The sequence below is a fragment of the Rattus norvegicus genome, chromosome 13 (genome assembly GCF_036323735.1).
Source record: "Rattus norvegicus strain BN/NHsdMcwi chromosome 13, GRCr8, whole genome shotgun sequence".
Classification (NCBI taxonomy): Eukaryota; Metazoa; Chordata; class Mammalia; order Rodentia; family Muridae; genus Rattus; species Rattus norvegicus.
The window spans coordinates 61,430,389-61,451,145 of record NC_086031.1 but is presented as its reverse complement, the minus strand read 5'-3'; the positions used below and the strand labels follow the sequence as shown (position 1 = coordinate 61,451,145).

General features: G+C 34.9%; 1 long non-coding RNA gene across 1 annotated transcript in view; it reads left to right on the top strand.

Moving 5' to 3' along the window:
* Window positions 1-12,077, top strand: part of LOC134481509 (uncharacterized) — a 107,332-nt gene extending 95,255 nt beyond the window's left edge. Inside the window, exon 3 of the long non-coding RNA XR_010057049.1 lies at window positions 11,896-12,077. This is a non-coding gene — a long non-coding RNA (uncharacterized LOC134481509). The remainder of the gene's footprint in view (window positions 1-11,895) is intronic.
* Window positions 12,078-20,757: the final 8,680 nt, after the last annotated feature.

Here is a 20,757-nt window from a genome sequence, read left to right as displayed (position 1 = left end):
TAACAACCCAGCCACAAAATCTTACACCCAAAATTTGTCCTGCCTGGCACATGTACAGAGGTAAAACATGAAGCTAAATCTGAGGGAAGGACCAACTTATGACTGGATCAGCTTGAGGCCTATGCCATGAGACAGAGCATACACCTGACACTATTATTAATATTCTGCTGTACTTGAATTCTGGAGCCTAGCCTGTCATCAGAGGGGCTTCACCCAGAAGCTGGTGGAAATGATGAGAGGCCCACAGTCAAACATTAAGTGGAGCTTGGAAAGTCCTGTGAAAGTGGGAGAGGAAGGATTGAAGGAGACAGAGGAGTCAAAGGTACCACAAGATAACCCATAGAATCAAGTAACCTGGGAACTTACGGGCTCAGGGAGAGTGAACTTCCAACCAGAGAGCAACTATCTTTGCATGGGATAGATTTAGGCCCACATGTGTAACAGCTGTGCAGCTTGGTCTTCATGTGGGACACCTACAATAGGAGTAAGTGCTATCTCTCACTACATTGCCTGCATTTTGGATCCCTTTCCCCTAACTGGGCTTCCTTGTCTAGCCTTAATAATAGATGTGTCTAGTCTTACTGCCACTTGGTATGCCAAGGCTGGTTGATATTCATGGGAAGCCTAACCTTCTCTGAGGAGAAGGGGAGGAGGTGTGCATGGGGCACAGGTGTGCAGAGAGTATAATGGGGAGGAGAGACTGGAAGGAGAGGAGCAAGGAGAAGCTGCAATTGAATGTAAAGTAAATAAATACTTTAATCATTAAAAAAGTGTGTCCTACTGGGATGATGGATACTGATTTTTCTGGGACAAAGAAAAAAAAATACAAGTGTAAAGGGAACAGGATCTCCAAAGTAAAAATTTCTGGAAAATACATCTCTAGATGGATGACATACAAGCTGTATTCCATACAGGGAAAGATTGCACATCTTTCTGGCAGTAGAATTTGGCTTACAATGTGTAGGCGTTTTTCATATGAAAGCAAGAAGGAAAACTGGAGAACAGTTGGGTTTGGCCCTATGTGGCAAGGTCAAGGTCTTCCTGAAGCAAAGCCAGGTAGGCCATTAGTTTAAAATGCAGCTTCAATCATGAAGGAAATTCCAAGAATTGAACAGACGTGGAGATAAACTGAGAAGAGAAAATTAATGAAGAAACATTTATTTGGGTTCAATATTTCCGGATTTTCAGTCTTCATATTATTAAAGATGAGAAGTACAACATGAATTACAGGTAGTAGTCCAATTAAGCCAACAATGGCCAGATGTGAATGGAAAGTCCAAGAATCTGGAAGGTAGTCCCATGAGGCTATGTTTTTCAGCTTGTCTCCTGAATTAGCTGAAATCCTGAAGAAGTAGTCTCGAATACATATGCTGGCAAAGTACATAAAACCAGGCAAAGAACCAAAGAACCCTTCCTTCTTCCACTGTCCTTATTAGGCCTCCAGATTAAATGTGTGCTATGAGATCTGCATTAAAATTATGCTGATCCAGATTAAGAACATGCGTCATCCCACCTAAGGATCTGGATCAAAAGCTTGTATCTTCCAGCCTCTAGCAGGTCACAGATGTGCCCTCCATTTCTGGATTGTAGTTCATTCCAGATATATTCAAGTTGACAACCAAGAACAGCATATATATAACCAAGATTAGAATATATATATATTTATTCTAATGATAAGGTAGAATTAATAAAATTAAACTGTGATAAAGATCATGTATCATTTTTTGTATTTCTAATGATGATATTGGAAAATGCTTACAGTTTTGATTTCACATGCCATTCTGCAATACCAAGATGGCAGGACGAACCAATGTGAATGACAGAGGGATATAATACAACATTAGGATACCAATATCTTTTACTGGATCTCTGGAATGCGCAGTGTTTCATCATGACAGTATCTAAATAGTATATTGAAGAAGCAGCTACAATGACTAATAAAAGTTTGGCAATGTAAAATTCACATCCTTCAGTGGATAATGTTGGACAATATGAATAAAATGGCATATCATAAAATTATTTAAATTTAAAATATTGCTCATTTCTGAAAATTTTCTTTTTCTGTTCTTTGAATATTATAGAGTATCTGGATCTGTAGGAAGTGAAATTGTGTATAGGTATGCTTTTTGGATGTGGTTGTTTTATTTGCTTGATTTTTGAGAATAGATGTTATATTGTCCAGGCTACTGAATGTTGGAATTACAGGTGTGTGTCACTGTACCAGTTTATATCATGCTGGTATTGAACCCAAGGCTTGTACCAGTCTGTATCATGCCCTATAAGGCCTTATGCAAGCTTGTTAAGTGGGTAGCCAATTAAGCTCCATTGTGTGGCTCAGAAAGTATAACTGTAAATAAAGGGAATCATTGTACCATGTAAGTTGTCACACACATCGTTTCTTGTTAAGCATTTTATTTACAGGAAGAGAACAAGAAAATGAATACATAGAAAACTTTGTGAACTGTATTATCTGTCCATTACCTAAATTGTATAAAATATTATCTTACTATGCCTAAGAGAGTTCAGGAGTACCACTAGCCTATACATAGTCTGTTATCAAATTTGAGGGTTGCTTGGTAGTTTTATGGACTCTTTTCAACTTTGCAATCACTTTATGGCTCAGAAGTTTAACATTTATAAGTGCTATCCACAAGATTAGAACTTTTGGACTTTGATCCAAACATCTTCAGGTACTGAGGATTGTAGGATGCTCAGAATTTAAATAGCCTGGTGTATAAACTAGGCTGTGGTCTGTTCATGAAGAATCTTCACATTAGCCAGAATCCTCCATGTAATTTCACAAGCAAATCATCTTTCATTTCTTTAATTGACATGTTGTCATATAGAATACAAATTATTGCTGTGTTCATTATGAAGTGCTAATATTTCTCTTAAGCACACTCTTTGAAAAAGTGATTGTACGTTTTTAAAATCTTGCTGCAGATATTTGAATTGGTATCTTTCAGTGTTAGACTTCCAATTATGAAATGTTATTGGGTATTTTCTAAATACTAAAGATATTTTCCAGTGATGAGTTCTCTCACATCACATCAAATATATCCCTAGTTGATCAATTTTTATGGATTAGATTTCTCTGGGTTAAATTCTAACATGAGTGAGCAAAAATTATTAGTTTACAACATCTACACATTTTTTTTCAAAGGATCTATTTTTAACATAAATTCTTTTACCTGGGAGTTAGCATTTGATTCCAGTCAATTATTCTTTCAATGTAGAAAACTGCTACTTAATTGCTTTGTTTTTCTTTTGTTTTAATTGAATTCTCTTTGAAAATTTCTGGCCATTAAAACACGGTCTTGGATATTCCCCTCTATGTAGCCAGCAATGATTCAAGTGTAAATGCTACACACTGTGAGACAGCACAGTTTCATTAAGTTGATCAAGGAGTCACTTAGCTTCCTAGCAATTTTGAATGTCTAATATCTGCTGTAAATTATTTCACTAGATAATAACATATTATCATTCTGAACCTGCTAAATACTTTTTTATATCTCATTGTGAACAAACAGCGGCATGATAAAATCATTCTTTAAGTGTTTATGGGACATATAGCTTAACAGAAGATGATAAAAACATAAGCAAAATTTTAATCTACTATTATAATAATGAAAAAGTTATAAGAAGTATAGATTTTTTTAGAAGGTTGTAAATGGTAAGGGATTCTTTAATCTGCACTTGCAGTGATAAATATGTTTGCCATTTCTGTGTTCCTATAAAATTAATTCAAGACTAGCCACTTGATTACATAATATTTGGTTTAACTGCAAGTATAATAAGCAATATGCAGGATGGAAGTAGGCTATCTACGTTTGGCTGTTCTATTTAGCAGTCATATTGTTTAATAAGAACTTAGAAATTGGAGAAATTAAAAAAATAAGAAAACCAATATAAAATTAATTTTCATTTCCACATCTTATTTGAGCACGGCAGGAAATACTAATTGGGATTTTGTCATTTGAACTAGATTTTGTGGATTCAGAGATGTATTTATAATGCCTCTGGGAAAACGTATTCAATCCTCTCTCTCACAAATATAATCCTTTTCAAATTATACTGTCATGATATTTTATTCATTTTGAAAGTCATGCAAACTCTGATACTGTTTCTAAGAATTAATGTCTAACATATCAAAGTTTGAGTAAAGGGAAAAATGACTTGAACCTTTAATTCATTTGGTTCCTTTGAAAATTATTTTCTCTTCCAGCTGTGTGTTCATTTTGATGATAACAAATTTTTTAGGCTATCTGTGAGTTTTTCTATAACTAAGCATAAGTCATCCTAATTGTATTTTAATAACAAAGAGTTCTTCTAAATCCAATCACGGTTTCTGATAACATTAATTTTGAGTAATACTGTTGGTATTGTAAGAGTGGACACTGTATTTCCACTTGTCTTTATGTGTTTCCTCCACACGGAACAGACTGTATAATGTTCTAATCAGGTATCTCAGTCATGAGATTAAATGTTTGAGAAATATAGGATCAAATGAATAGATTATATAATTAAATGAGCTTTCCTTGTCCCTTCCATTAGTTTGTGTTTTCTTTTTTTTAGAGATCCTCCTCCAAAAATACCTTACTTCTGCATAAGTGAGTTGGCCTTGAACTCTTAGTGTCAAATATCACTCATAGTCTTATCATGTCTTCTCCTTTTTATCCAAGAGAACACCAATTTATTTTAAAAGGGGTCCTAAGAAGGACAAGTCGCCTGTGGTTTTTGTTTGCTTGCTTGCTTGCTTGCTTGCTTTTAGTTTTTGTTTTTATGTTTCATTGTTTTTAGTTAGTTCGTTTTTGTTTGCTTTACTTTCAGTGTCCCTCCATAAGACTAAGAAGTGTAGGACCGTTTTCTAGAAAGAAGCAAACCGGTTGGGGATTTAGCTCAGTGGTAGAGCGCTTGCCTAGCAACCGCAAGGCCCTGGGTTCGGTCCCCAGCTCCGAAAAAAAAAAAAAAAGAAAAGAAAAAAAAGAAAATAAAAAGAAAGAAGCAAACCTAGACATACATTAATGTGTGTATAAAGAGAATATTCATACAATGTCATTAAACAGCTATTGGAAGAACTATAAAAATTTTGAATATGTTATTTTATGTCTTTCTCCTCCTCTATTTTATTCTCTCTCTCTCTCTCTCTCTCTCTCTCTCTCTCTCTCTCCCTCCCTCCCTTCCTCCCTCTCTCTCTGTCTCTCTCTCTCTCTGTCTCTCTCTGGCTCTGCCTCTCTCTCTCTCTCTCTCTCTCTCTCTCTCTCTCTCTCTGGCCCTCTCTCTGATTTCTACTGTTAGTATGTTTTATTGTACAATTTCATAGATGAATACATGTATTTTTATCATAACCACTCACAACTTTCTCCCTCCATTTATTCTCCTAATCTTCTGCTCTCCCTTTAAAAATTTGAATCCATTGAGTAGAATTAGTGGAGTTATTTTTCACACTTCGGTGTAGGAACATCACTGGAGCACAAGTCAACCTTGTAGACACCTTAACCCTGAAATATACTATTGTTCCTTCTTCTGGCAGTCAATCAACCCTCAACAGCTTCTCAGCTATAGATAGGGTTTCATGATCCCCTCTCCAATCCATGACAAAGTGTTGACTGATGTGGTTTTTATGCAGTTACCCACAGTTGTTGTGAGTTCATGAATACAAAGTTTTTTCAAGTCCAGAAGACACTGATATTTATAGCCTTCTCTGTTTGCTTATTTTCTATGTTTGATACTAGGAAGAGAACTCAGAGCCATAGCATGCTATGAAAGCATTTTGCCACTTAACTATATTTCAAGACCCAGAGATTAATTTCCTTTATAATTTCATATGCATGTGCTCTATTCACGCCACTCCTCCTGTGCTCTGCTCCTTTTAATTATTACTCAATTCCTCAACACTTCCTCTTGAATGCATGGAATATTTTAATTTAATTATTATTGTTAAATACATATATACATGCATATAAATTGATATGTAAATATACTCTGTTGAGGGTGTGTATGCTCGTAGCATGCAAGAGGCCATACCTACTCCATCAGCAGAGTGGCCTCCATCTTAAAAGAAAAGAGCCTGAGAATTTGACCTGCAGCTGAACCTAAGCTATACCCAAGTACAGGGAAGAAATCCGTGAATTGTGCTTGACCAATTCCTTAGAGTTAATCCCTAGCTACCTCCTAGCCGACAGTTAATCAAAGATTAGTCTGATTCAGATGTACTTTCCTACCATTTGTGATTGTTCATGGTTTTGCTTCAAAGCACTCACCTGTTGGCTTACATCCCCTTGAATGCTTGCCATTCCCTTATAAAATCTTATCCTGATGAGGGCTCGGGGCTACTCTACTTTTCCATTCTGCTATGACAGGGTTGGCAGAGAACCCAAGCTTGAGACTGAAGAGACTCTAACATAGTTGCTTAGGAATAGGCTCCTTGGTGGCCTTTTGGGGTTCATGAATGCTTTTTGGCAAAACGTAAGTGTGTGTGTGTGTGTGTGTGTGTGTGTGTGTGTGTGTGTGTGTGTGTGCATCCATGTGCATGTGTGTGCACATGCACACCAGAAAGAGAGAGAGAGACAGACACAGAGAGAGAGAGAGACAGAGAGAGAGAAAGAGAGAGAGAGAGAGCGAGCATTATGTCTTTCTCACAGAACTTTTAGCAATCTCTTGATTGCCTTTTGTCCTATTGACAGCATCCTTATGAGGTTCCATTTGTCAATTCTTGGTCTTAGAGCATAAGCCATTGGTGTTCAGTTCAGGAAATTTTCCCCTGTGCCTATGTGTTTGAGGCTCTTCACCACTTTCTCTTCTCTTAGTTTCAGTGCATCTGGTTTTATGTGGAGGTCTTTGATCCACTTGGACTTGAGCTTTGTACAAGGAGATAAAAATGGGTCAATTTTCATTCTTCGACATGCTGACCTCGAAAGGAAGACTTAACTATAGTCAAGAAAATAAAGATCAGGAGGTAGAGATTGTTATCTTATAACCTCAAAAACTGAGGACGACTAAGCTCTCAAAGGCAGAACTAACTGTCTAGTTGTCCTATCGGGCCTACTCAAGGAATTCCCAGTTGAACTCTAATTATAGATAGGTTAATGTGATTGACCAGCATTTGTTTGGTTTCCAGTACTCTCATCTCTTGTCCTCTTGCTTACCCGGCAATGCTATAACTGTTGAGCCATTTACACAGACCATCATTTAATTTATTTATTTCTAAGAAAGGACCCAAGCTGTCCTAGGCTGGGCTTGAACGCACTGGGTGACCATGAAACTTATGATCTTCATGCCTCAATGTCACAAGTATAGAAATCACAGTTTGTGGCACTATATGTACCTTGATAATCTCTTTTAGGAAGAAAAAACATTTAATGTTTAAATAAAAATATTTGTCATTTATAGAGTTTGGAATGAAAACTTTTTTCTAAGTTTTTGCAATACTTTTTTTTGCAATTGTTATATTATGCAACACTAACATTTTTTCTCTATATAAATCTTCATGCAAAATTAACCTAATGATTCATTTAGTATACCTTATTTTTACTGATTCTCATGTTTTCATTATTGACAACAATAGACATTATGGTTTGAACAACTGTTAATGGACAAATTAGACTGTAGTCTTGTGACTGAGTTCACCAGTCTCTGACTGGTGGTACACAATTCTTGCTAATGAATTTACCATTTTTTTTCATTTTCTAAAACATTTGACAAATTCACTCTATTTATGTAGGCTTTAAATTAAATTGTTCAGCTAACAAGGGAGAATTAAACTCCCATTCAATGAGAAACCCATATAGCTTTGGCCATTGAGATACATATTTCCCTTACCAAATTAGATGATGGCGTGCTAGTAAGCTATTTTCAATTACTTTTACTATATTTTTAACACGATTCTTGATGTATGTAACAGTAAGTATTGAATGTAAACTTGACTGCATACAGAAGACAAATCTATGTGCATGTGTGTTGAGGAATTTCTGGGTTTTAATAATTAAAGTGGAAAGATCTTCTTCAAATGTGCCTGAAATGCTGTACTGTGCCAACAAGGGTAATTCCTTCTGAGAAACAGCTGTCTTCTCTATATATAGTATAAAGATCTGACTCAGGCTCCTGCCACCACGCATTCTCAGCCAAGAAGGATTTCATGTCTCTACCTTCAAACTGTGATTAATGGTAAATGTGTCTACCCTAGAGATAACTTTGTTAGGTCATTCTTCCACAGAAAGGAAAAATTAACTAATAGAACAAATAAATTAGATTTTGTTTGCTATTTATTAGTAGTGCCTTTTTGTCTTTGTGTTTTGGAGTTGATAAAATTAAATCACCAAGTATTATCAAATGCATCATCACAATCACTAGGGATAAATACAACAAAATAAATAAATTCAATATAAAGGAGAATGAGACTATCACATTGCCATTATCGATGTTTGCATTAATTAATATGTTACTTCTGGAATTACTTCAAAAGAAAGAACTGGATTTTTTGCTAAACGGAAAATTAGGAGATTTCCATCTGTTGTTTCTCACGACTGTTTGTATATCTGTTTATGACTACTAATAATCTAGCTTATTAGCTATCTTTCCATGCATATAAATAGGAAAGAAAGGATTCTTGTCTATAAATTTCAAATCCACTGTATAAATGACGATGACTATACCTTCTATCTTAACCCTACCTCAATTTACTCTGAACTTCTTAGACTATACCGTGTATTCAATATGATTTTAGTTCTAATCCCTGTAATAGTAAAACTCTTCAACATGGGGATGCATGGGGATGCAGAGGAATGACTCAGTCCTTAAGAGCACTGACTACTCTTCCAAAGTACCTGAGTTTGAATCCCAGCATCACATGGTAGCTCGAAACCACCTGTAACTTCAGCTCAATAGGATCCATTACGCTCTTCTGCTGCCTCCCTGAGCACCAGTAATTCGCATGGGGCCAACACAGGCATATGTGGAAGAAAAATAGCCATAGCTATTAAAACAATAAAAGGTATCAATAAATGAAATCAGATAAACATCTTTATCAGTCAAAGTACAACACTCTAAATACCAAATGCAGGTTAATACCAAAACAGCTTTAATTAACATCTGTAAGAATAACAAATAAATATTTAAATGTGTGAGCACTGAAATAGTATGGAGACAAATTCATAAAAAATGAACTCTTGGAAATACATATAACCTGAAAATTGGCAACTGACAATATCTCCCATTAAATGGGACAAAAATTACATTAATTACTACAAAGGACAACTTTCTTTTATCCCATATAATTGGTCACTAATCCCATTAAATCAGAAAAATGGAGAACTGTTTCATTCTCAGTATGCATATGCTCTTAATTTCTGGTCCTTTACTCATTAAGGTCAAATGTAACTTTGTGTTTCAGAAAATAAAATGTGAGAAAGAGATAAAACCCAAGAATATCAAACCAAGATTCAACCAGGCAAGTGCACGTCAGCTTCTATCATGTGTCTCACAGGCACTGGTTAATCAGTCCACACTTAGAACTGACCAATGTTTGGTTTAATCCATCACCATGACCACTGGAACCCATTAACTCTTGAAAAAAGTTCCTTTTGTCACTATTTATATATTGTTGTTTTGAATCTTGAAATTTATGTAGGCAGTTGTGAAGAAATTGGCATATACCAATCAATTACACTTATTCTTTCTCTTTCTTCCTTCCTTCCTTCTTTCCTTCCTTCCTTCCTTCCTTCCTCTCTTCCTCTCTTTCTTTCTTTCTTTCTTTCTTCCTTCCTTCCTCTTTTCCTTTTTTCATTTTTTCCTTTCTTCCTTTCTTTCCTTCTTTTTGATAGTATTTACCAATGTGACTAAAACCTTAATATATTTGTAGTATTTTACTGGAACACATTAAGCTAAAACACAAGTGTTCTAATATTAAAAGAAGAAAACACATAGTTCTCTGTAAAAGGCATAACACATTGCTTATATTTTGTACCATTTCATTTCTAGAATTCAGCACTAACAAGAACAATGTGGATGACTACTATAATTTAGTTGAATAAAGCAAATTTTCCATAGAATAATTAAACTGATGGAATAAGATAAACTCAAATATTTCACTAGATGAGCATAAGTCATGACACAGCCATTGAGAAAATATTGACCCAATATTATTATTGAGTAAAAGTTTCTGAAAACAAGAAAATTCTTGCAAAATTCTCTGCTCAGGAAAAATAAAACAGATGAGTAATACTCCTGTAATACCTTATTTTCAGGAGTATATATAACATTTCATTAAATCATACAGAGTAGAGATAATTCCAGGACATTAAGTAAATCGTAGTAAAATCTTGCTGAATTGGGCATCGATTTCATCTATGTATCTATGTATCTATGTATCTATGTATCTATGTATCTATATGTATCTATGTATCTATGTATCTATGTATCTATGTATCTATGTATCTATGTATCTATGTATCTATCTATCTATCTATCTATCTATCTATCTATCTATCTATCTATCCATCCATCCATCTACCTACCTACCTACCTACCTACCTACCTACCTACCTACCTACGTACCTATTTATACTCTTCTCTCTGTTGTAGGCCCTATAACAGAGATGACATATATTAAAGGAAAAAGGACAGCATTCGAATGATTACATGTGCTTCTATGTACCCAAATAATAGAGTAGTGCTTTCGAAAGTGACATAAACATTGAAAGTATAGCTTTGTGGAGTCATTTAGTATATAACAAAGCAAGCTTAGGGTGTGAAATAATCACAGTTATGTGTTATTTCTCAACAGAAAGTAGCTGATGGTTATTTTGATTACTCCATATACTTAGATGTGAAATTCAAAACAAGCAACATCAAAAGAATTGCAGTGAAATACTTTGAAAGCATAAACAAGGATACAGTTTGGACTTCTGAAAAATATCCCTAAAAATACTATACAGAGCAGTAAATGGATCAAAAAATAAATGGAATTCTATAATTGCAACATATGAATGTTTTGCTTATTAATGTGGAAATACATGGTCAGATATTCAATTGCAGAATGCATTCCATATAAAGTAATGCAGTAAAGACTTTATCATGTTAATAAGAATAATGGCTAAACAAAAAGACCTACAATAACATAACAATCAAATAGGATAATTTTATTATTACACTATTGGGTTCTAAACATGATGAATGCATGGATTGCCTTTAAGTAATCACTTTGGGGATAGCGGCAGCCTCTGATGTCCTTAGACTATGAAATTGCAAGGCTTTTTCTATACCATCATTCACAGGCAAACCAAGAGGAAGATTGATCTCAAGATAAGTTTTTTGTTTGTTTATTTGTTTCCAGCAAGTTAGAAGAGAATTGTTAAAAAAAAGTGCTACCAGCATTACCTGGGTCACAATTCAGACACATTATCAAGTCTCCTTATCTTGGAAGTGTTCTACAATGAAAAGTAGTAAATGAAATTGAGATAATACATATTGTTACCAAAAATACTTCCAAGAATATATAAAAAGCTTGTTTTTGTTTTCTTCTTACTTGCTTATCTTTAAACACCTCTCTTTCCTCTGGGAGATCAAGAAGCCCTGCAGAAGAGGAATAGGGAAGATTATAAGAATCAGAGCAGATGGAGGCCAGGAGGCACCAGGGAATCGACTAGTCAGAACTCATATGGACTCACAGATACAAAAATAGCAAGCATCGGAACTACAAGAGTCTACAATAGGTCTTCTGCATAATGCTACAGTTGTTAGCCTGATGGGTTTACAGGACTCCTACTAATTGTTGGTGCAAGTACATTTCTGACTCTTGCCTGTTCTTGGAACTCGTTTTCTTCTATTGGGTTGTTATCTCCAGCATGATATGAGCATTTTTTCCTTGTTTTATTGTATATTGTTTTGTCCAAACAGGTTGTTTTCTCTCTGATCTTTTCTGAAGAGGAGAAGGAGGAGGAGTAAATCATGGGAAGAGGAGAAGTAGGATTGAGCTAAAGGAAGTGGAGTGAGGAAAAACTGTAGTAGGTGGGTATTGTATGAGAAATCAATTTTAATAAGTTATTGTTGACCAAAATAAAATGAGATAAAAAATAATTTTCAGTTTTTAATGAACATCAATTCCATCCCAGTGTCCATCATGTGTAATAGGAGTTTCTAAACTAGGTGTTTTCTGAAGGAATTTACAGAATAAACAGTAAAAAAACAATTCTTCTCAAGAATTTTCCGGTTTTACTAATTTAATAATAATCCCTTATTTTATTCTCAGATTTTTAAAGGGTAATATAATAGTATGAGAAATTTTATCTTTCCAAATTTTAATTTTGTACATATACAGCATTAAAATAACATTACATTGCTATATTTTTAGTTACAGTGTATTTCTCTTCAGACTATTTTAAATAGATCTTTTTCCATTCTATTCTGTATAACTTGAATTTGATATGTTTATATATCTTAGGATAATAGTACTTTTAAAAGCAATATACTATAGGATAGATAGATTATATACAACACAAAGTTATTTTTGAAACAGAACTCCAAGGTCAAGATGTTAATCAATTTAATGTTTAGTGAAGATCTCTTTCTTGACTCATAGTGGTAAATCATTGTTATATTTCATGAGGAATAAGGCATAACAAACCTTACTCTGATGAATTTTATCAGGATACACATATCCTCCAAAATCTGTCTTCTGATCTCATCCCTTTTCTAGGGGAAACATGACTCAGATAAGGACACAACAGTCACACTTAGAATTTTTTTGGTTTGCATATTGATAATCTCTGATGTCCTAGATATTTGAACTGGTGTCTACTACTAATTTTTATTTTTTATTAACTATTATTTTATGTGTGTGGTTTTTCCTTCTGCTGTGTGTAGTTCTGCAATTTCAGGCTTTCAATAGTTGCAAGGACAAAATATACAAGCTATGTAATTCAATGATCAATTTTGACTGGTGATAGGAATTCCATTTCTAGAAATTCTGAAAGATAGCTATTTGAGATCAATGTTTTCATTGTATTTATCATTATATAAGCCAGTCCAAATTTTGTATATAGTAAATATACTATGGTTCTGTTTACATTTTATTTCTCTCCTCTCTCACTCTCTCCCTCCCTCCCTTTCCCACTTATGCAACTACAATATACAAAGAACAATTTTGTAAAGCAGATTTTTTTTTGTTTTTCCAGGGTCTCAGGGTATTGAATTCACATTTCTAGACAAGCTAGCCAAATGCTTTATTACCAACCAAGACATATATTAAAAAGCACATATTTTGCTGTTAAATTCAATATAATCAAATGTGGAGGAAAGAATAATGATATCTTGTATTTTTGTGACATGTGAAAGAATCAATCATGTTCTTCATAAAATTAGATTCTTGTAGCTTACATATCTCATGAATTCAATCTCAATGTGACTTTTGTCACATGCAACTTTTACTTAAATCAATCAGGCAAAAATGGCACACTTCTCAAAAAATATTTTTTGGGTGCTTTGGCCATATTAGTGAACTACTGTTAAGGTAAACATGCCAACATTGTAGAGACATCATCTGGACACAAGACTGCTGAACTCAAAGTTGAAGGCATGTGACGTTTTAATTATTTATATGAAAGTGAAAGGAAGCAAAATTTAGAAAATTTAAAAGTGCAGTTATATGAAAATTTAATATAGTTTTACTAATCTTTTTATTTTAGCAAGAAGTTTTCCACTATCTCTGTTTTTATTGATTAATTGATTTAATTTTTACCAAAATGAGTCTCAAAAGCAATAATCATATTTAAAATCATTTGTATATTTATTGCCCAGAACTTTTTATGGGACAAATTTATAGAAGCTTTTTGGTAAACGAATGAATATTTTGATAAGTACTTGTAGAAATGAGAAAATTTAAAGGCAATCAGGTTATTAGTAAGCAAAAGTTCTAGAAAGAGTATAACCATCATAGATATTAGTGTCATTATTTCTTCAGTTATTTTCTGTTGTTTCAATAACCTGTCCATTGATGAGAGGTCCATTGTTGATATCTTCTACAATTAATGTGTGGGGATTAATGTGTGATTTAAGACTTACATATTCAGATTTGAGACATCGACTACGTGATTTTTCCTTTGAAGCATATGACGTATACTTCTCCATTTGTTTTGATAAGTTTTGGCTGAAAGTCTGTTTCTTTTCATATGATAATGGCTACTCAAGCTTGTTGTGTCCATTTGCTTTCAAAACCTTTTAATACTTTAGAATTCTGAGGTGTTGCCTATCTTTGTTACTGAGATGTATTTCTTGTATGCAGCAGAATAATGGATTTTATTTATGCATCCATTCTGATATCCTTTGTCCTGCTATTGGTGAATTAGTCCTATTGATATTGAGAGATATTAATGAGCAATGATTTTAGTACCCATCATTTTGCTGTTGAAATTATTAGTGTGTGTCTGTGTGTGTGTGTGTGTGTGTGTGTGTGTGTGTTTGTGTGTTTCTCACCTTAGGTTTTGGTGGTATGAAATTATTTGTGTGTGTGCGTGTGTGTGTGTGTGTGTGTGTGTGCATTTTATGGTGTAGTTATCCTCCCTGTGTTGGAGTTTCTCTTGTATTCAGTGTAGGTCTAGATTTGTGGAAATATGTTTAAAGTATGTTTTGTATGGAATGTCTTGGTTTCTTTACATATGGTGATTTAATGTTTTGCTAGGTATGATCTGACATTTATGTTCTCACAGAATTTGCAAAATATCTGTCCAGGCCCTTGTAACTTTTAGAGTTTCTGTGGAGACGTCAGCTCGAATGCCAATAGGGCTGCCTTTATATGTTATTTGGCCTTTTGTCCTTGAAGCTCTTAATATTCTTTTTGTACTTATTAAATTGTTTTATTTATTTACATTCCAAAGGTTGTCTACCTTTCTGGACACCTCCTCCAATCCTTCACAGCATGTCCATCTCCTTGTCTCTCTGAAGGAGTACTCTCCCACATGTCCACCTATCCCCACTCCTATCAGGATTTATCTTCTGTGGGGCATTAAGTTTCCATGAGATTAAGCCCATCCTCTCTCACTGAGGACATACCATTACCATCCAGTCCTTTGCAACACATGTGCCCAGGGCCATGAAAAAGGCTTTGTATGCTCCTTGGCTTTTGGCTAATCTCCAGGCGCTCTGAGAAGTCTAGGTTAGTTGGTATTCTTGTTCTTCCTATGAGGTTGCAATCCCTTTCAGCTCCTTCAGTACTTCCCCAAATGCTTCCATATTTGTCCCCAACCTCAATCCATTGGTTTGTTGTAAGTATCAGTATTTCTCAGTCAGTTGATGGCAGAGCCTCTCAGAGGACAGTCATACCAGGTTCCTGTCCGCAAGCACAATATGGCCTCAGTAGTCATGTCAGGATTTGGTGGTGCCTATGGGATGGGTCCCAAGCTGGGTTGGTCACTGAGTGGCCATTCTTTCAGGAACAATTCTGGGTTAAAATTTTTGAAGATAAGTGCTTGGTACCCTGACTCACCTGAGGGGGGGGCATGTATATCAACTGGAGGTGATCCCTCCCAGTTTCAGCTTCACACTGTTGAGCATTTTGGATAATGTCATCCCACTTGAGTCCTGGTAGCCTCTCACATCACAGGTCTTTGAGACTTTGTAAAGGTTCTCCCTGAGGGTAGCAGGCCACTGTGACTCTAGGCAGAGCTGGTAGTCCCAGATGATAGCAGGCCCCTGGTTGTTCTGGGTGACAGCATACTTCCAGGGAAGCAGGAGAAAGTTTTTCATGGTGGCTTCAGGCCTCCAGCAATGCAGGAAGAGTTGCACCACTAGGAATTGAGCGGGGATCTGTGATTGCATCCCGAAATGTGGACCTGAAGATAGAGCTCAGCAAGTACAGAGCAGACTTCATGCCTGCTGGGCTTGCTTTGGGGATAGGCCGTGCTTACCTTGAGGGACCAGATCTTGGATTCAGACTCCATCCTAGAGAACCTGACCCAAGGTTGAACTCAAGTTACTCTGAAACAAGCCTGCATCTAGCACTAGTTTCCATGTTACTCCCTAACAAGCCTGTGTCTAGTACCAGTTTCTAGGGTCCTCCCAAACAAATTTGAGCTCAGCACCAGTTTTCAATTGACAAGCCTGCCCCACAACATCATTAGCTCCTAACAACTACAATCAGGTGGAAGGTAGAAGTTAAGGTATGGTTTGTCTCCAGTCAATTATTTAAAAAGAGCAGCAAAATTCCACAATAGGCCCCCAATAAGATGTGTATCAGGCTAGAAATCCCCTTGCATGTTTGCTTACCTCTATAAAGGCTCGCTTGAAACTGGACTCAGAGCTTTACTTTCCAGTCCTCCTGAGTCAGGGACAGAGGTGAGTGTGAGCTTGAGATTAAATATAAATACCCTGGTGTAATTGCTTCAGAATCAACTTCTTTGTGGTTTGGGGGGGGGCTTGCAAAGAGTCACAACATCTTGGCTGGGAAAGCCTTCATGACATCAGGAATATTTACTCAAAGGTAAGAACTTCTTGTCTGTCGGTATGATAAGTCATGGTACAAACTTCTCTGTCTTTCTATAAAATAAACACATCCATGTGTTTGAGCAGTGCTTCAATTCGGTTCCAAGTGCTTTGAGTAGCACCATGGTAATTCTGTTCCATGTCTGTGTAGAACTGTGGTAATTATGCTTTGAAAAGAGTCCTAAAAATAAAATTGGTATTCAGTGGTTAGAAGTGACTAGGCAGACTCAATAAAAATCCCCACTTGGTGAATCCAAGCACACATACAAAACATCATCTACCACCATCAAATGCATTTCATGCCAGGGATGCAGAGATGTCAGTATATGAAAATTCATCAATAAAATTCACCATATAGCAAATTGAAAGAAAAATCCATGTGATCATCTTATTAGATGCTTAGAAAGCTTTTGACAAAATCCAGGCACTCTTCATATTCAGACTCTTCCTGAAATCAGGGATATAAGGTACATAATTAAATACAATCAATGCAATATATAGCAAGCTAATAGTGAGCTTCAAACTAAATGGGGAGAAGCTTAAACCAACTCCACTAAAACCAAGGACAAGACAAAGCTAGCCACATTCTCCATATCTCTTCTGTATACTACTTGCAATTCTAACTAGAGCAATATGTCAACTAAAAGACTTGAAGAGGACAGAAATTGGAAAAGAAATCAAAGTAGTGCTGTTCATAGATGGTATGGTAATATTCCCCCCAAATACTATTAAATAACCTCAAAACTGATTAACACCTTCAGTAAAGTGGCTGAATACAAAATTAACTTAAAAAAAAAGTTGCAGTTCTTTATGCAAATAAACTGGCTGAGAAGTAAATCTAGGAAACAACATCCTTCACAATAAAGTTTCTTCGTGTAACTCTAACCAAGCAAGTGAAAGACCTACATAACAAGAACTTCCAATTTTTGAAAAAAGAAATTGAAGCAAATATAAGATCACTCATGCTCATGTATCTGTAGAATTAACATATTAAATATGCCAATCTTACCACACAAAAAAAATCTACAGTTTCAATGCAATTCTCATCAAAATTCCAAAGCAATTCCTTACAGAACTTGAAAGAAAACTTCTCAACTTCATATGAAAAAAAGACTCCTGGATAGGAAAAACAATCCTGTACAATAAAAGAATTTCTGGGAGTATCACCATTTCTGACTTAAAGTTGTACTGCAAAGCTATAGCAATGAAAACTGCATACTATTCATACAGGAAGAGACAAGATGATCAATAGAATTGAATCAAAGGCCCCAAAATAAACCTACACACCTACAAGCACTTGAGCCTTCACAAAGAAGCCAAAATCATATAGTGGAAAAAAGAACGCATCTTCAACAGATGTTGCTTGTATAACTGGATGTCTTCATGTAGAAGAATGGAAATAGAACCATATCTATCACCTTGCACAACCTCAAGTCCAAGTAATTAAAACACTTCAACATAAAACCAGATATACAAAACCTGTAGAAGAGAAAGTAGGGAATACCTTTGAACAGATTGGTACAGGAAATAACTTTCTGAACACAACACATTAGCCCAGACATTAAGATTAAAAATTGAAAAAAAATGCGACCTCGTGAAACTGAAAAGCCTTTTAAGGCAAAGGATACTATCAATAGGTAAATGGCAGCACAAATAATGGGAAAAGACCTTCACCAATCCTACATCTATCAAACACTAATATACAAAATACATAAAGAATAGAAGAAGATAGACAAATAATCCAATCAAAATTGGGGCACAGAGGTAAACAGAGAATTCTCCACACAGGAATCGCAAATGACCTAGAAACATTTAAAGAAATGATCAGTGTCTCAAGTAATCAGGAAAATGTAAATCAAAATGACTCTGAGATATGACTTTATACCCTTTAGAATGTCTAAGATCAAAAGCTCAAAGAACAGCACCTGCTGGGGAGGATGTGGTCAGCATGGGATGGTACCCGTGGGAGGGCTTCCTCTTCTCCTCAGAGAATGTGAGAAAGTAATGGAGGGAGGAAATTGGGAGAGGCAGTGTCTGATGAGATGAAGAGAGCTAGGGGAACTTTGATTAGGATGCAGCGTGAATAAATAAATAAATAAGTTAATGACAAAAATTTAAAAAGAGAAAGTGAATAACCAGAGTCTTGATATTTTAGGGTAAGCGACATTAAGTGTAAATATTTACTTTGTTTACCTGTGAAGAGAAGATCGTATGAAACTCACTCACAATAGTTAATGTGTGACCACCAATCCCTGCTTTCCTAATGAAGAAATAGAAGATATGAACTAACATATAGAGGCACACATTTTTCTGTATTATTTTTAATTTAACTCTAATTATACTAAGTATATTTAAAAATATTTAGCTAAATATGTATCACATATTTGTATTATAATTCATATTAGGTTTATAGAAAAATATTCACAATGGCACATATAGAAGATAGAAAATTTTGAAATCTTATACCACCTGTTAATCCATTTATTGTAAAATGAAGACATAAAAATAAAATGAATTAATAGTGTAGACATCACTGTATCCTCCTTTTATTACTATTTTGCCGCCTCATGTATTTTCCTTTCATGTCATAAGTGAATCATACAGATTTTATAGTTGTAAAACAAAATGATTATGTATTATACATTCAGAGAAGAATTGTTGGGACTGCCTATTAAGTTAATGCTTTATCATGTGGGATAATAATATTTTAGAAAATTTAGGGGTAAGTATAAAGAAAATAAAAATGAATTCTCATATAGTGGATATTAGGCTGTGTATATTCATTGTATAATAATTATTCTGTCACTTTATAAAATATATTTTGCCAAAGAACATCAAGGCAGTAAAGCAACCTCGTGTCCAATTCCTGGAGTCAGTGTGATCATAAAATTTTGTTAGTTAAGCTAAGACATGCATTTCACAAATTTTTTAAACTTCCCTGTCACTTAAACAATTTCTACAAATTAAAAAATTTCTACAATTAAACATTTCTACATATTTTAACTTCATACATTCTAAATTGTAGCACATTATTTCCAAAATTTGCACAAATTTTTCACTAATGGTAATAGGAAGACAGGCTTTGTAAGTTTGTAAATATGTACTGTCATCATAAAAATATTAAATAGTCTGAAGACTTGTAAATATATGTTATGGTAACCTAATTATTTTAATAATGAAAATGTGCATTTATTGTTCATTATCTTAAGATACCCAAGAAAAGGATTGTTTGATACAAAAATTAATAAATATAAATATTTGTGTTAAAACACATATAGAAATATATTTAGTAATATAACCTTATAAGTGTGCACTTATCTGAAATATTTTATTGATAACTAAATGAATGCATTTACTATGCTTGGTTACCCAAGCAGTGGCAAATATGGTTCTGTCTCATAGAGAAGACTTTAAGTCATATCAGACATTGTTTGGGTACTCTTACAAGCTTTATGCCACTATTGCCCGAGCATATTTTGAAGTCAGGAGACATCATACATCGATGGATTTGTGACTGGGTTGGTTTTTATGTTTCTCTTTTGGTAGCCTGTAGAGTACAATTCTGAACCAAGATACTTGAACTTATGGGTACAGGGTTGCTCTTTCCATGTTCTTCAGTTTATTGAGACTGTTTTGGTAAGGACTTACAGTATTTGGGAATTTCCATGTACCGCCTTTGACTAAAAGCTCAATTAATTATAACCGAGTCCCAGTACTGGAAGCATTGTTTTGTGACAGCAGATGGAAAGTTGGTAGTCTCTCAACCTTATTATTTGGAAATGGCATTAGGATCTCTTTCATGTTTTAGGAAAAAATTACTGTTAGGCTTTCACAACAGTCCACAAATAACCTTTCATTCTAGCTGTCTTGCATAGATCTCCCTTTGTCAACCCCATTTCCTTCCCCATTTCCACCAGATCACCCATTGCCACAGCTCAGCCCCAATTCTATGCTTAAACTCCACTCAATTTATCCTTCACATGGTTATCAATGTATCTCTCCTGGTCCTATCCTCGGTTCCTAAACTCTATATGTCTACAGATTTTAGCTTGGATTTAGGTTTATTTAATGACTGATATCTACATATAAGCAAATATGTACCATATTCATTTTCTTTGGTCTCTGTTATCTCACTCAGGGTGACTTGCTAGATACTTACATTTGATTACAAATTTCATATTGTAATTTTTTCCATCTTTATTAAATTGGGTATTTCTTATTTACATTTCAAATGTTATTCCCATACCCGGTTAAAGGCCAACATCCCCCTAACCTCTACTCTCC